General features: G+C 27.7%; 1 protein-coding gene across 1 annotated transcript in view; it reads left to right on the top strand.

Annotated features, from left to right (window-relative positions):
- The window catches only part of LOC107451366 (uncharacterized), a 62,118-nt gene that overhangs the window by 40,674 nt on the left and 4,338 nt on the right, over positions 1–17,106 (top strand). The window lies entirely within an intron of this gene.

Raw genomic sequence — 17,106 nt, 5'->3', positions numbered from 1 at the left:
GAAAATCTGGCATTTAATCTTGTTTTAAAAGAGTAAGTAGCATGAACCGCCTTTTCACAAGATTAACTCATATTCCCCTTCTTTACATTGCACTCAGACAAGATTTCATGGATGGTTTATTTTTAAGAGAGTCTGATTAAATATTTAAAATGACGAGGCTTTCAAATTTCAATTCTGAGCATTAGAGCTTTTTTTGTTTCGAGTTTAGTATTTTTAGACATCAAAAACTTATTTGTTCGCAAAAAATGGAAGATGAAAAAAATATTTTTTACCCAGAATCTTTGTTTTTTTTTCCCATTTATTTTTCGATTTTTTTTCTGACCTTATAAATTATTTAAGCTTGTTAAAGTACATATTGCTGTACCTTAATAAGCTTCAAATTGCAAGTTAACATAATAAAATCCTGGCATTTTTTATTGACTTTTAATTTTTTTTCTGATGATACTAGATTTCAGTGAGTTTTACTTTTTTTTAATTTTAAAGAAATATTTTTCTTTTATTGCAATATAGTGTGGTTAATAAACAGGATATTACAGTACCTTGTGAAGCTATGGCTTCTTCAAAGTAGCCCCTTTAAAATAATTTTAAAAGAATTTCACATTGCAATATTAAAAAAGGCGCCATCTACTTGAAAGATTTAAATGCCACTGACATTAATCAAAATATGACATCTGCGATACATGTCATATATTTAAATTAATATCAGTGATGTCTAAATTCTTTTCCTAGGAGGTGCTTAAGTTTAAAATATACAAATAAAAGTAAAATAATTGAATATAATATGAAATAAAATTTCGTTTTGTTAACCATTATGAATCTGTAGGGGTTTAAATTACAGGAATTTACAGACTACGTACTCACTCTCTTTTCAGTAATGCAGTACATAATGCGTCATTCTTGAGATTATGCATTTTGCTTAATAATGAGAACATGGGATTTTAAAATTCAGTTATATTTGTTTAGGAGTTATTTTTTCACATTTTTGCTTAATTTTTGGGAAATTCATTTTTACTGTGTTATTAAACTGTACTTCAAGATAATTTTATTTAAATCAGTGTTTAAACTTATTAACCGTTATACAGTTATTTATTTCTGGTACAAATTACGCTAATATACTGTTATGAAATGATTTTTTATTTTTTTTTTTACCAAAAATTTCCTAACGGTAATTTTCTCAGAATTCTTTCTCCGTCCGCGATTACTCGTTAATAAGAAAAAAAACACTGCCGTTAGTTTAAAGCTTTTAATTTGAAATTATTATCAAAATAAAGAAATTTAGTAATAGTAGAGAATAAGAACACTCTTTAAAAGAATGATGAATATTACTCTAAATATCATTTAATAACGTACAATGAAACATTTTAGTCGTAACAAACACCTCTCTAACTTACTTCAATTGTATACTCCAAATGCAGTACGATGGTGATCAAAGAAATCTGGATCTTTTAAGTCAATTACAGATCTTTCCATAAGAATTTTGCAAATAAGAATATGCGTTACTGAAATGAGAAACTTTTTAATATCATAATGGTGCATAAAAAATTTTGATCTTCTTAGCTAATTAAAGATCCTACTATACGAAGTTTCGCAAATAGGAATGCACCGATTGTAATGAGAATTTTTTTATCAATATTATAACGATAGTGACCAAAGAAATTTTGATCTTCTTGGTTAATTAAAGATCCTACCATATAAATTTCTGCAAATAAGAATGCACCAATTATAAGGAGAAACTTTTGAGCATCATTATCATGATATTGACCAAATAAAACTTGATTTTATTTGATAATTAAATATCCTACCATACGACTTTTTGCAAATAATAATGTACCAATTGTAATGAGAAACTTTTGAACAACATTATCATGATAGTGACCAGAGAAATATTAATCTTATTAGTCAATTAAATATCATATCCTACCATATGACTTTTTGCAAATAAGAATGTACCGATTGTAATGAGGAACTTTTGAACATCATTATCATGATAGTGACCAAAGAAATCTGGATCTTCATAGTTAATTAAAAGATCCTATACTATGATTTTTCGCAATAAAGAATGCACCACTGCCATGAAAAACTTTTTACCATCATTATCTTTTAAAATTATATCGAGAAATGTTGTTTTTTGTATTCAAAATTTATTAAAGTTTTATAAAACTTTCATATCTTCTTGTTATAAAATGTCATTCAACACATATGAAAGCACATTTCATAAAGCATAATTTTACTTTTTTTAAACCTGGTTGTAAGATTTTAAGCTCTAGTGTATTAAGTTTTAGATAAACTTAGTTTTGAACTCTGTTATTCTTTTAAGTCGATTTTATCTTTTTTCAAACTTGCTTCAGTTTGAAAATAAAATAAAAGTTATTTTCTAAATCCTTTTTATTCATTTTTTCATGTTTCCATGTTTTGCAAATTGCCTTCAAAAAATTTAGTTATTGAAGTAGCATTTATTAACGTAAGTTTAATATACTTTTTACAGTCATAATGTTGTTGTTAAAAGAGAAATAATTTTTTGGAGGGGATTATATATATATTGTTTTATTTCTCTACTTGAATTTTGAAGATTAAGAGAAATGATAGTTAAGTTTTAAAGTTGAATGCAAGTCTAGAAGATTTGAAATTAATATCTGAATTCATCAATGGTATTGAGGTTTTTGAAGCCAATTAAAAGTTTTCTTTTTTAATAAAAGATAGTTGCTTGCTAAAACTTTAAAAAATATTTACAATTAAATATAATAGCAGAATTTTAAAAGTAGCGTATGTACTTTGCTAGCTTTATTTATTTATCTTTTTGTTTTAATTTACAATTTTTATGAAATTCAAGCTAGTAAAATAGTTGTTTAAATAACTGCCTTTATTTGCAGTATAATACATTTATTTGTCGACTAATATACTATGATTTAATGAATGCAGAAAGGGAACCGTTTTGAAATCTCAGGTTAAATTAACTTAGCAGTCTAGAGACTACTTTGAATACGCCATTTTCCATTTGAAATTGCTTTATAAAGCTCATTACTTTATTAATTTATTATAATGAGCTGATTTTAATCATTTAATATACGGATCATTAATAAAATGATCATTTAATAAACTTAAACTGATTATAATAAATTAACAAAACTAATCGTAAAACTTGCTTTAATTTTGAGATAAATGAATAGATATAAATTAAAAATATAGAAGAATTTAATTTTATCCCAATATCACTTGACAAAACAGTTATATTGGAATAAAAGATACAATGCATTCATAAAAATTTGAAAGGGTTAATTATAAAATATTACAATTCTAATCATAAAAATCCTTATAGTCTTTATACTAATCATAAAAATAAAAAATAAACATTAAAACTAAAATCGTTTTAATATTATATCTAATTCTTGCAGCTATTCGACGAGCTACTTTTGTATGATGCAGACTTGAACTTAAACTGAAAAAAAATGTAAAAAATTAAAAATGTTGTGTGAAAAATAAAACTGTTATGTAAAAAATAAAAAATAAACGTATAAATGGAGATTTTAAATGGCATTATTTTATCCCATATTTACTAATTCTATTTTTACACTTGCTTTACTTCTCTATAATAATTGTAGAACCTTAACATTATAGAATTTTAGAAGTCACTTGCATGTATAAAACTGTGACAAAGTAAAATGCTAAACTTCTGCGAAAAATTCGCTTCTCATTCGCCCTCCCAAAAGAAGGATGGAAAATTTCAAACGATTTCTGGAATCGGGGTTTAGGACTGCTCGTTTCATTGACTGTTCGAATTTTAAGACACTGGGGCATGAACGGAACTGGAGTTAAAAGAACACGCAAATACTTTTCGTTTTATTATGAACGAATTTTAAATAATCCTAACAAAAGCGATTTTTAGAATAGATGAAAGCTGTGAAATCTTGATTTATTAAAAGTTGTGAAATCTTGAGTTAGCAGTTAACATAAAATGCATTATCTCTTCACTTCTCAAAATTGTAAAACACCCATCTAGTTCTTACTCTAGTGAAATTTATCGCAACTGTTTTTATTTTTGATTATCTCTAACTCGTGAATCGAATTTATATACAGCTAAGTATCCAGAAAATGAAAGATTTCGGAACAGTTATATAAGGCTTTTAAACGTGACTCACTTTAAAATGAATGAAAAGAGCAAAAATGTGCCAGTGGGTAAGTTAATAAAAATACAAAAGAAAGTGGGTCAGCAAAAATTAAATTCTTTCTAGAATTTATTCTGCTTATTTTTCATTTAATTCAATAGAACGTTTAAAGTGTATTATTTTATGTGAGATTAAAAACTACGAAAAAAAAGCTAGATTTTACTGAAAGAAGTCATGCATTGAAATAATTTATCGAAATACAAAATGGGTATAAACTAATTGTATTTTATTTTATTACGTGCTCATATATTTTCATTAATTCACTAGTCTGACTTTATATATTAATGTAAAACTAATGAATAGAATTGAGGAACAAATTAATGAAAATAAAAAAGAGTTTAGTACATAAAAAACTGAATTCGTTAAAAAAACTAGTTTTTATTTTTCATTGTTATAGTTATTTAATTCATTTGAGTTTTTTAAGTTGAACTTTTGATATGAGAGTAAAACTGCGAGAATAGCAAGATTTTGCATAAAGGAAGTGACACACAAATTAAAAGAATTGTAAAAAGATTATATTTAAAAAAAATCAGAGACGCCATTGAAAGTTAATTTGGAAAAAAGTATTAATTAAAATTAAAGAAAATAGCTATGCATTAAAAAGAAAATTATTTTGGAAATGGTACTAATTGTTTGAGAAAAATTTAAAAAATCGCTAACTAAAAACTATTATTGATGCCAATGATACTTAATTAATTTTGCTAATATTTATCATAAGCTGTGTGAAAAGTAAAATTAATGGTGAAATGATGCTTATTTATTTAAGAGAAGCGTAAAAAATTGCATAACTTTTTTTTAAACTCCAATTATGCCTAATTAAGTTTGGCAATAAGTTTTAATGACTTTTGGAGGACTTTAATCTTCGCACTAGCACTGTATGCATAGACACGACAACAACAATAATAAGTATTAATTTAAATAAAAAACAAGCTTTGTACTTTAAAACAAAATAAACGGCGAAATGGTTATAATTCGTTTCAACAAAAAATTTAAAATCGTCATACTATTATAGACGCCAATAATGCTTACTTAATTATGGCAAGGGGCACTACTGGTAGTAAAATAATTGGTTAAGTTTTAATAAGTACCCCATAAACTAATTTAGGTACAATTAATTATGTAAGTGTGTTTGGTACATATTTAAACTAAATCAATACTTTAAGATATGGATAGTGTGGAAAGAGATTTCTTCAAAGGGAGAAAGCACCAAAGAAAATTACTCGACTTGGGTAAATTTTGAATGTTATGAGTTGGTGCCAAGCAACAACATCATGCCAAATGATATTGAATACAGTTAATCTTTATTCTGATGGTTTAATTCTGGTGGTGTTTTGATTAATGTAATAACGTAAAGCCACCGTGAAGGACAGAATATAATAAATAATAAATATAATTATTTATCATTTTCATAGTGTTGATATATGTCATTTAATTTGCGTATGATTTTGTCGTGTTGCTCAGTTCTAATATACAGATTGTTTACTTTTTTTTTCACCCCGTGCGAAGAATGGGTATTTAGCTAGTGAATGATAAATACAATGGTAAATATAACGGGTATTTAGCCAGTAAATAATGTTTTATTTTAATCTTGAAATTTTGAATAAAACTCTTCCATATTAATGGATGGTACAATCCAATACTATTTTTGTTAACTTCAAATGCTAGAATTTTATCGTTAGTATGTAAGTTTATACTCAATTATAAAGTTGCTTAATAACTATCATGGAAAAATATACTTTACGTATTTATTCCTAACTAGATCATACTCGCATATTTGCTTAATTCATTAGAATAAAATATTTAACTTGTTACATTATGCGTAGATTTCAATACGTATTAATATAAAAATATTTACTTCTATGTTTGTTCAGAAACAAAATTGTCAATTGTAAAAATAATTACATTTTGCTGATTCCAATATTTTTTCGATGCTAACTACATTTTGTTATCATAATAAATTCTATTAAATTTTTTAGTTTGTTTTTTAATATTTTAATTTTGTAACCACAGCAACACATCATTAAAATTTTGCAGAACTCAAAACAATGTTTTTTTTTAATATGTAATGTAAAATCTCCATGTTATACAGAAATAATTGAAACACTTCGTTAGTATTTAATCCCTGTGGGCGAATTTCTATTAAAAAAGCTAGAAAATTTTTTCTTTTATACTTTTCTGTTTGAAAACTAGTTTAAATAGCTAATTGAACTAATCAAACAATATGACTCAATTTTACTTTTTCGGAGATTAGTTAAGTAATTTTTTTAAACAACAGTAAAAATACTGTAACTATTCTATTAAAAATAATTTTTTAAGATTAAATTATTAATGGGAAACAGTATTCGAATAAAAAGATATTACTTTAATTAAATGTCTCTAAAAATTGTGTCAGTCAGAGAAAAATTATTATAGTAAAAGTATTAGTGAACAATGGCTTCGATTTAATATTTATTTGTGGGCATGAAGGAAATTTTCATGCATGAATAAGGATGTTCGTTCTTTGGAAAGTGATTTCTTATTTGTTTTTATTAAAATAAAAGTCGATTTTCATGAATCATTATTTTATGCTTCATATTTTTATTTTATAGTCCTCGTTGAGCTGCCGACCCAATTTTTCGAGTTTACGATTACTAATGTTCAACTACGTAGCCTTATAATTTTTGATCAATCCAGAAGACAAAAGAACTCCTGGATCAAGTATTGGGAGAAATTTGCCTTCGTGGAGGACTTTTTGATGGAGCTAACCCGCATTTGAGTTACATGGGGAGGAAGACCACGAGAACCACCCACGGTTAGCCTGACGGCAAGGGGACTCTAACCCATGATCCGTCTACCACGAAGGATATTTTACGTCAGTACTGTGGTCGGTGNTAAACATGGACCTCATCCAGGAACATGGAGAGGAAGACCGCGAGAACCTCCCACGGTTAGCCTGATGGCAAGGGGACTCTAACCCATGATCCGTCTACCACGAAGGATATTTTACGTCAGTACTGTGGTCGGAGCAGCCGGAGGCGGAAATCGCATCGACTAGCCACCGCTGGGATTCAAACCCGGTTCAACTCACGTGAAGGCGAACGCTCCATCCCCTGAGTAATCGTGGCTCTCATGAATCCTTATGGAAAAATATTTTACTGAGCCATATATCGTCCATTCTGGTAAAATACATTTTGCCAACTTTCTGGCCTTAGCGTATGATTCCACTCGCATTAAACTTTTGCTTTTTGCTGGAAAAAAACTAATGCAGTTGATTTTTGATCTCCTTATTTGATATAAAGATTTTAACATTTAAAAACGTTTGCAGAGACCGGAACATGAGATTCATCTCAATCGAAATTTTGTTGGGTTGAACTTTTACAAACCAGTTTTGGAACTGATGTATTGACAATTTATATTTTAACCTTCGGACACCATCAAACACATGACTAGTGTAAAAACATGCATAACTTTTAAATACTATCACATACACGATTAGTGTAGTCGGATATCATCACGCACATGAATAGTGTAAAAACAATAAGTAAAGTCAACGCGGTCTGAGCGCGAAGATGACGTCATAACATTAGTATTTTGTAGGCTTTTTATAATCATGTTTTTTTCTTTTATGTGTGTACATAGTTACGATTTTCAAGAGAATTTCTAAGAATCTAAACACTACTATGCCAATGGTTATTGAATAATTCAAATAAATAAAAAAAATCTGAAGAAAAAAAAAGGAATTATGTACTAACAAGATAACTGTTTTATCGCGGTAAAACTTGGTTACCATATTACGACCAATAATCAATATCACTACGAAGGTGGTGATCATCAATCCAATTTTAGTGGTTTGTTTAGGTAGCATCATTGTAGTATTAAGCATATATTTTGGCCCTGTGATATACACTTCAATTTGGATATCATGCTAGGATATTTGTCTCAGAGAAATGATAACTGTTTTATCGCGGTAAAACTTGACTACCATATTACGACCAATAATCAGTATCACTATGAAGGTGGTGATCATCAATCCAATTTTAATGGTTTGTTTAGGTAGCATCATTGTAGTATTAAGCATATATTTTGGTCCTGTGAGATACACTTCAATTTGGATATCATGTTAGGATATTTGTCTCAGAGAAATGATAACTGTTTTATCGCGGTAAAACTTGGCTACCATATTACGACCAATAATCAATATCGCTATGAAGGTGGTGATCATCAATCCAATTTTAGTGGTTTGTTTAGATAGCATCATTGTAGTATTAAGTATATATTTTGGCCGTGTGAGATACACTTCAATTTGGACATCATGTTAGGATATTTGTCCCAGAGAAATGAATAAAATCATTTTAGGAAAAATTAATTTATTAAGTAAATATCAAGTTGAATATAGCCACACTCAAAAATATAAAAATAATGAAAAAGAAGTCCTTTAGAAGGATCAAAACATCATCTCTCATGTTAATTAAACGGTTGAGAACTAAGAGGCTAAAAGCCTCCCCCCCCCAGTCCTTCACCAATAATTAGAAACTGAAAGTGAATGAATTGTTCCCAACAGACAGATAGGAGCATGGAAAGAGATCCATGGTTGGTAATTTATCGAAAGATAACGAAACCAAAAAATAAAGCCAACCCCCTTAATCAATATTAAATTTGAAAATAATTTGGCGAAAGCTAATTGCCAAAAAGACTGTGAGAATTAGTATTACAATGCAAACTGAGACATTTTTGTGGTAAGAAATAAAGAATTATAAATAGATTTTTGTTTTCGATTTAGTCGCGACAGTGAAGTTATGAGTCTTACATTAGTATTAAATGAAACGCTAGCCGTTACATTGATTGTTAAGAAAAGAATAAAATAATTATATTCGCTTTTTATGAATTGTAATAAAAATTAAATAACTGGCTTAATTTATGTAAAAATTCGATTAAGAATGATTAAAAAAGTAGATTTAGGAAATTAAAGAAATTTTAAAGGCTAGGAAATGTGTGATGCCCATTATGGCCTCTCAAGCACCATATTTAATTAATCTTTTTTAAAATGAGCTAAACTTCTAAAAATGTTCTTTTCTAAATCTAATGATATAAAGTCATCAGGAAATGAAATAGTTAATAAAAAAATTGATATAAATTTTTCTTATTTATCAATTTCTTTATTAACAATTTCAGTTTTAGTACATGATGGCGTATTTCAATTAATAGCGATTCATTAACTATTTATGAACTTTATATCCTTGGGAGATAAACGGGAATTATTTTAAACTAGAGTAGAAAAGTCTTAATTAAATAATGAACATTTCGTGAATTAAGAAATATTATATTTTTCTTTTGTCGATATTAGCATAAGCAATTCAATCTCTCTTAATTGCAGTCCTAGATAATTTAAGCCTTAGTTAATCTTAATGTAGTTAGTTCTCGAACATACTGTGATTGTAATTTTCAATTCTATCAATTCAAAAATAAATGAATATATAGTACACATTAAGTTTTCAAAATCCATATAATCCAAAATCGTTGATTATTATACACTTAAAGTTTGTCAGAAAAAGGGTTAAATGGCAATTTATTTAATTGCTACTTTAACATATTCAACAAAAAAAATCAAATTACCTTAAAAAATGGTATTTATACTGTTAAATGTGAGAAAAATCGTTCATTGATTGTTTTCACCTAATACGGCTAAGAAACCAGAATTTTATCCGCAGATTCCCTTTATGAAAACTACATAGTTCCTTGCAGCTGGACACATACTATAGCCGAGGGAGCTGATTTGTCAATTATATGACCTGGTGAACGGGGGTTCGCGTTTCAGCTCAGACACCATAACATCTCTTCCGTTCCTTCCACTTATGAAGAGTTTTCAGTGTCTTACGCTTTCCAATTGGTGATCCTGGATTATTGTAATACGAAACTTTCATTCACGCACAGATGGCAGCACCATAGAGCTGCTTAACACAAAATATCTTGCATTTCCCATCGCTCACGATCTATGGCACCAACAGAAAATCTAATTAATTCCACTGTTCTTTCGATAAAGCACAACTCAACCACAACCTGAATCTCATGTTCATTAACTAACAAAAGGCCAAACGTAACTTAACTCCAATGTAACTCCAAATAAATTTAATTTTTTTACGTTTTTGAAGTCACTCTAGTTGTGAATTTTTACAAAGCCGTATAGTTTTGTATTTGTGAATTTTTAACCATACCAGGTTTTTGAAAGGTCATAACCATAAAGGTAAAGAATTTTCTCTTCCCTGAAACTTAGCGGTAAATTGGACGGAGAGACTGTTGCCGGTTATTTTATCGTAATTTTAGAATGGAAATTCCAACTTTGTATGGCATATGATAAATTTTGGAAATTCATAACATGTAAGATCGTTGAATGTTCGAAGAGAGTACTTTTGAAGAAAAATATTTTTTTTGATTTGCATACACTTTAAAACATTTTTATACATTGTATGCTCATGCATTACATTAAAACACGTCTCGCATATTTTTAGAATGTAATGTTCTAAAGAAATATTAAAGCACTCTTTGACGAGACCATACAGTAAACATACAATAGCTCCTCTGTTATTTGTTCGCTTTTGTTTCTACTGCTGTGTTGATCGAGCTTTGAAAACTACATAATGTTCTCAAGCACTATTTCCTTCGCTTCTTTTTCTTTTTGTTTAAGGTAGCCAAGTTTGTTTCGAGCAAACATAACTCTAGAGAAATGATTGTTCGAGATTAATTTATATCTGTCTTTAGAAATATATTTCTGGGGAAATTAAGAATGTTTACTTTTGCATAACAAATCTGAAGTTTAAGTGACTGTGTCGTTAGTTTAGTGGAACAACTGGATGACCTAGAAAAATAAATTAGTTTCTCATTTCATAAAATGAGACAAACATTTGTTTAAAAATACCATATTTCATATAACGTAGTAGTAATATATTTTTTATTTGTGATAGATTAATTACAGCTTATCGTAACTAATTAAATATAACATTTCAATTTCGTCTAAAACAGTCCATAACTTTATCTTTCTTTTGAAATAGTTGAGGATGAGCTCGTTTAATTTTGCTTATTTATTGGAAAAACTGTTAGTTATAAAGTTTAACGATATCATTATGTAACTTGTAAAAATTCGCTTATAAATATATTATTTTGAGCATATGCTCTTTTATCTTTGTTACGCATTTTTGGGTAAAAATATGGAACAACATTTCTGAGTCCATATTTTCATATTCGCCTCCTCCATACCGACACCACATTTTTCTCAATAGTTTTTGAAAATTTTATTGTTTTTTAATGTAACTCAAAAAATATCCCCCTGCGTGTTTTTGATGAATGTATTTTTAGAATAGTGTTTACTTCAATTTATAAACATGTGTTTACATACATGTTTTGTTTATAAAAAGGAAACATGCGTTTTTGAGCTTAGTTTTACTTTTGACATCAAGTTAGAAGGGTAAAAAATTCGCATTTTTATGAACCTGTTTAGTCAAAAAAAAAAAAGAAGGAAGAAATAGAGATAAAAAAAGCACAAAGTTCAGATGAAACAAAAAAAAAATCTTTAAATTTTTTAAACCAAGAATCTATTGAAAACAATTTTTAAAACTATTCTATTCCCTTCTATTTCCAAAGCACTTAGAATGCACTTTATATTACACAGTTACAATTTCCATTCTGAAGCTACGGTACAATAACTGGAGGCAATCTGCCCATCAAATTAACAGCAAAATTAGAGGTAAAGAACAGTTTTTACTTTTACGGTTTCAAAACAGTTTACAACTAGTACAGTTAAAAAACCATGAATGAAAAACTATATGGTTTTTAAGCCATTTACGACTGCCATTGTTTCAAAACGATGAAAAATTTAACTGGACATTGGAGCTAGACAGCTTCTCGTTACGATTAAGCATTGGTGTTGGGCTGTAATTGAGTTGTGCTTTATTAAATGAACCGTGAAAGTGGTTTAATTAGTTTATCTGGTTCTTTCATCTATCACAAGAGACTGGAAATACTAGACTTTTTTGTGTTAAGAAGCTTTACGGTGCTGCCATCTATGTGCGAATTAGAGTATCGTATTATAATAGTCTACTAGTCACAAATTGGGGAGTACAGGACACTTGAAACTCTTCATGTGTTTAAGGGAATGGAGGAAATATTATGCTGTCAACACTGGGACTCGAACTTCCATTCTGTAGGTTATGCGATTAACAGATAAGCCCTCTCGCTATAGCTATAATATATGTCTAGCAGTATGGAACTAAGTGTTTTTATTAGGTGAGCCCAGACGATAAAAGTCTGGTTGCTTAAACGAATTAGGTGAAAGCAGTTAATAAATTGTTGTTTTTCTCTTACAGTTTGGATGCCATCTTATTATTTGTAATTATTTGACTGTTTTGTTTAAATATGTCAAAATAACAATTAAATAAATGTTATTTAACATTACTCCAAGAAAATTCTAAAAGTGTGAGTATTAATAATGTTCCTAATAAATTCTTTTTTCTTAAATACATTTTCCATATTTTTTCAACCCGTGTCTTTTACTTTTTCATTTTTTTAACTATTATTTTCCTTTCCTTACATTTGGTTTGAATTTCACGTTTTGAGACTGGCAACATCTTTCTTTCTATATTTTCTAAACTCAACGCATTAATGGAAGACTAAAAAAGCATCTTTTGAAGTTTTTAAAACATTCTTTCGTCTTTCTCAGAGTGCCCCACCTATTTTTTTTTTATTGAAAATCTTTACTTTTTGTACTTATATCATCTTTTGTACTTATATCTGTTTCAGTTGATCAAATTCTAAAGCATAAATATTTCAAACATATATTGTTTTAGAATTGATGGTTGAATAATTTATTATTCATTTGAGTTGTTATTTCTAAATTTCTGTCGATTGCTGTTTACGAGGAATTTAAAACATGCTATGAATATTTTAATTAATCTATTTCAGTATCTTTAAAATAAGGTGTATTTTTTTCTAACGAATCGGGGGAAAGTCACAAACATATTTATTACTTTTCCAGAAAAGTAAGGATAGTTATTCCTTTTCCAGAAACATAAACATATTTATGAAATAAAACTTGCAGACATAAAATATTCAACCATTTTAAATAAAGATGTGTTTTCGGCTTCATATTGAAGATTAAATTTTACTTTAAAAAACTAATACGGCAGCAAATAATAACAATTTGAGTAATGGTTTTTTTAAAAATTATTCCCATTTTTTAATATGTGTATGCGTTTTGAGTCCAAGTTACTTTATGGATTTTTTTGATATTTCTTGACAACATTCTTTTTGACATAATTAAAATTTTTTTTTATCTTGATAATCAAGTAAAATCAAACAAACAAGCTTATTCATAATAAAAAGGACAAACAGCACACCCATTAATTGTGTAAAAGATTNTATATATATATATATATATATGCTTCGTTTTTTTATATTTTCATCTATGCGGCTTTAATAAGTGCCATCTATAGTCTTTCTGAATAAAAAAAATTATATTGAAAAAATATTATTTCATTTGAAACAAATATTTTTTCAAAAGTTTTCTTATTGTTTAAATTTATGAATAAAAATTGGTGCTTGAGCATCGTGTTGAAAATAATGCATCAAAATTTTTTTTCTTTCGTAATTTTAGATTTTCACTTCATAACACGCGCATAGAAAATAAGCTCTTGATCCTTTAGTATAAAAAAAATTTAAAGCCATTAGTAACTTTAACTAAATCTCGAATTATTGTTAATGAAATATTGAATGAAAATATATCTCCTTTCCTGTAATTTTGGTGCCTTTTGATACATTGACATTTAACATTTGTTATAAAATATTTTACATATTTCCAATATTTTTAGAATGCTACATGCACATACTTATATTACATATTAGCGCAATTCTACAAATAAACGCCAATAAGGAGGCCAAAAAAAATTTGTTTTTTTTTGGGGGCGGGGGGCACGCTATTTCTACATGAATTTTCTTCTTTTTCACACCCTAAAAAAGCAAGAAAAAATCGTGAACATGAAATTTTTTCTTTGTGACATACTTTAAATGACGAAATACCAATTTTAAATTTTTCCCAATTTTTTCAATTGACGAATTTGACTAAATTTTTTTATTTCTGTCTTTTATACTAAAATATGATCTTATGGTATGAAATCTCCATTAATACATTTTAGAGAGACATTATAATAATATTATATTTACGTAAAAATCGTTTTATCTAAATAAATGGCTCAGATTTATCTGATTTATTGGTGTTTTGTCATTTACAGTATGTCAGAAAGAAAAAATTTGATTTTCACGATTTTTTCTTGCTTTTTTAGGGTGTAAAAAAGAAGAAAATTCATGTAGAAATAGCGTGACCCCCCCCCTAAAGTTATTTTTATTTGGCCGCCTGGCATTTATTTGTAGAATTGCTCATTAACGTATTTACATTGTTTTTATAATTTTTTCATAAAGTAAATAAGCAGTAAAATATATTAAATATCTTTACAATAAGTGAAAAAAGAAAACTGTTTTTATTTACGTATTTTAAAATTTATGATAAGAAAAGTTATTGAAATGCAGAGCTTAGCACTGGCTAAGTTTGTATTGATTTTGCTTAAAATCAAAAATTTTGATTAAATAAATTATTCACTGTCAAAACTGCAGATTAATGAAAATTTAATATGAGAGAATATTACCAATCAATTATCTTTCATTAACTATGCTATTTTGAACCAAATAAAACTCGATTTACGCACCTAAATTGACTTCATTTACTTTGCGAACGTAACTGCAGAATTCCAGTGTAAACCTATCATGATTCCAAGCATTATCAGATTCTTCAATTAACAATTAACTCAAGTGCATATTTGGAGTTCATTTACAAATGTTAGCGTAACATACACACAACAGTCCTTACAAGCTGAACGATTTGTCTAACAGACTCCATACTTGTCATTCATAGAAAAGCTGGAGCAGTGGTTTCTGGGATAGGAGGATAATCAGAATCTCATCAAAGCAAACATTGAACTACATCAGTAATTACCAAAATCATTTTAGCACGTCTATTATAGTTTAGCGAGTTGTATCCAAATGGTTGGGCAACTCCTGTGTGTGTCCTTTTCCAGATAACCCTTGAACTATGACTGGTCAGTGAACTCGAATCTGTGTGATGGGTTATGTCTGTAGTAATAGACGCTATTAATTAATTGATTCGTGATATGAACGTGATGTTCATGGGATTATTTTATAAATTATGTATGATGGAACGATTATGAATTAAAGACATAGGGCGTTGAAGAAGTTTTAACATAGCATGAGATAATACACGCATGATGTTTTTTAATAACCATCCTATAGATTATATATTTTTGGGAATTATGTCAAAATTAAGTAAAATATATTTGTTTATAAACGTTTGTTAATAAACAAATTAATAACCGTCAAAATCACGTAACCAAAATCTGACGAATCAGTAATGTGCATAACATGATAAAAAATTATTCATTTAATTGAACGAGGAAATAAAAAGACGTTAAATATTTAAAAAATATGTAAATAAATAAAATAATTTTCGAATTTGTATTGACATTAGCACAATAATAATGGGAAAAACAATTAAAATATTTTTACATTCTTCAATTATTTGATGTTGTTAAAATGTAAAATTCTCAATTCTCTTCCCTCATAAATTTATAAAGTTCTATAGTTTGATAATTCGAATCTTTTAATGATTAATAAAATTAATAAAAAATATTTTATCGAATCACAAATAAAAAGAAAATATTAAAAAAATATTAGGAATTATTAAAAAAATAATAGTTAGAAATTATATTTTTAAAATCTTTTTCACAGACATAATTATTACACTCACAAAAAAAAAATGCTTGGACCAAATATTTATTCTTCATTTTAAGATATACAATAGGGAAAAAAAGAATTGAAATTTGATTTCTTATGCTCGTTAATTTAAGAATGATTACAATTAAAAAATTTGAAAAAAGATATAAATTTTTATGTATTATCTCTTAAGTCCTCATTAAGGCCAGAGTAAAAAAAAATTTCCATCACTTAATGTAATGAATTTGAATTGAAGTTCATGCCAGTTTTCTTACTATAAAATGAACTTTTACTTGAGGCATCAAAAATTGTATATTATGCTGATAAACCTTAAGGAAAACATAAGAAGTTGTTTAGACATATTGAAGCAATTTTTAGTAAATTAAAAAGCCCAAAGAGGTAAAACAGTATTTTCAATGTATAGTAAAATTTGATATATACTGTTACGATTAGTGTACAATGTATAAAAATGATTATTTTATTATTTTTATTTAACAGTACTACTAAAATGGGGATGCACAGCATTAATAGTCTTTGTATGTTGTAATACGTAGTGCAGCAGTATTTCTGAAAGTTTGATTGTGGTAGTTTAAACTATTTTCTCAATTAAAGAGGGAAGTGAATAAAGGTTACATTTTTCTAAGCTTTCATAATTTGAAAATCAAAGAAAAAAATTGTGTTTTTCTTCGTTGTTCGGAAGCTTCTAGTCTGTGAAATCACTATATCCGCAACCGTCACTTAAACTGTTCACTTCATAGCGTTTGAAATCTTGCTTTTTCTTTGTTAAAGAGAGGTTATCTTCCACTCAACAACTGTTTGCTTTCAAATGAAGAAGAAACTTAATTTACAGCAGAAATACTCAAAGTTTGTCACTTACTGCATTAATCCCTTGAGATCTACAGAACATAAAGGTTTGGAACAATAAACTGATTTTATACTATTGAAGAACAATAAAATGCAATATTTTCCCAAGAAAATTTTTTTTTTCAAAAATGATGTTTAAAATTTTTTATATGGGGTTATTAAATATTACTGATGAATTGAAAAATTAATTAAAGAATATCGGAAGGAGACTTAAATTAATTGGTGGCTGCATTTTGCTTAAGAAACAAGATAGTTTTTGCTCTCCAAGTTT

Source organism: Parasteatoda tepidariorum, chromosome 8 (genome assembly GCF_043381705.1).
Source record: "Parasteatoda tepidariorum isolate YZ-2023 chromosome 8, CAS_Ptep_4.0, whole genome shotgun sequence".
NCBI lineage: Eukaryota > Metazoa > Arthropoda > Arachnida > Araneae > Theridiidae > Parasteatoda > Parasteatoda tepidariorum.
Note: the sequence above shows the minus strand (reverse complement) of the source record. Positions and strands in the feature narration are given on the sequence as shown.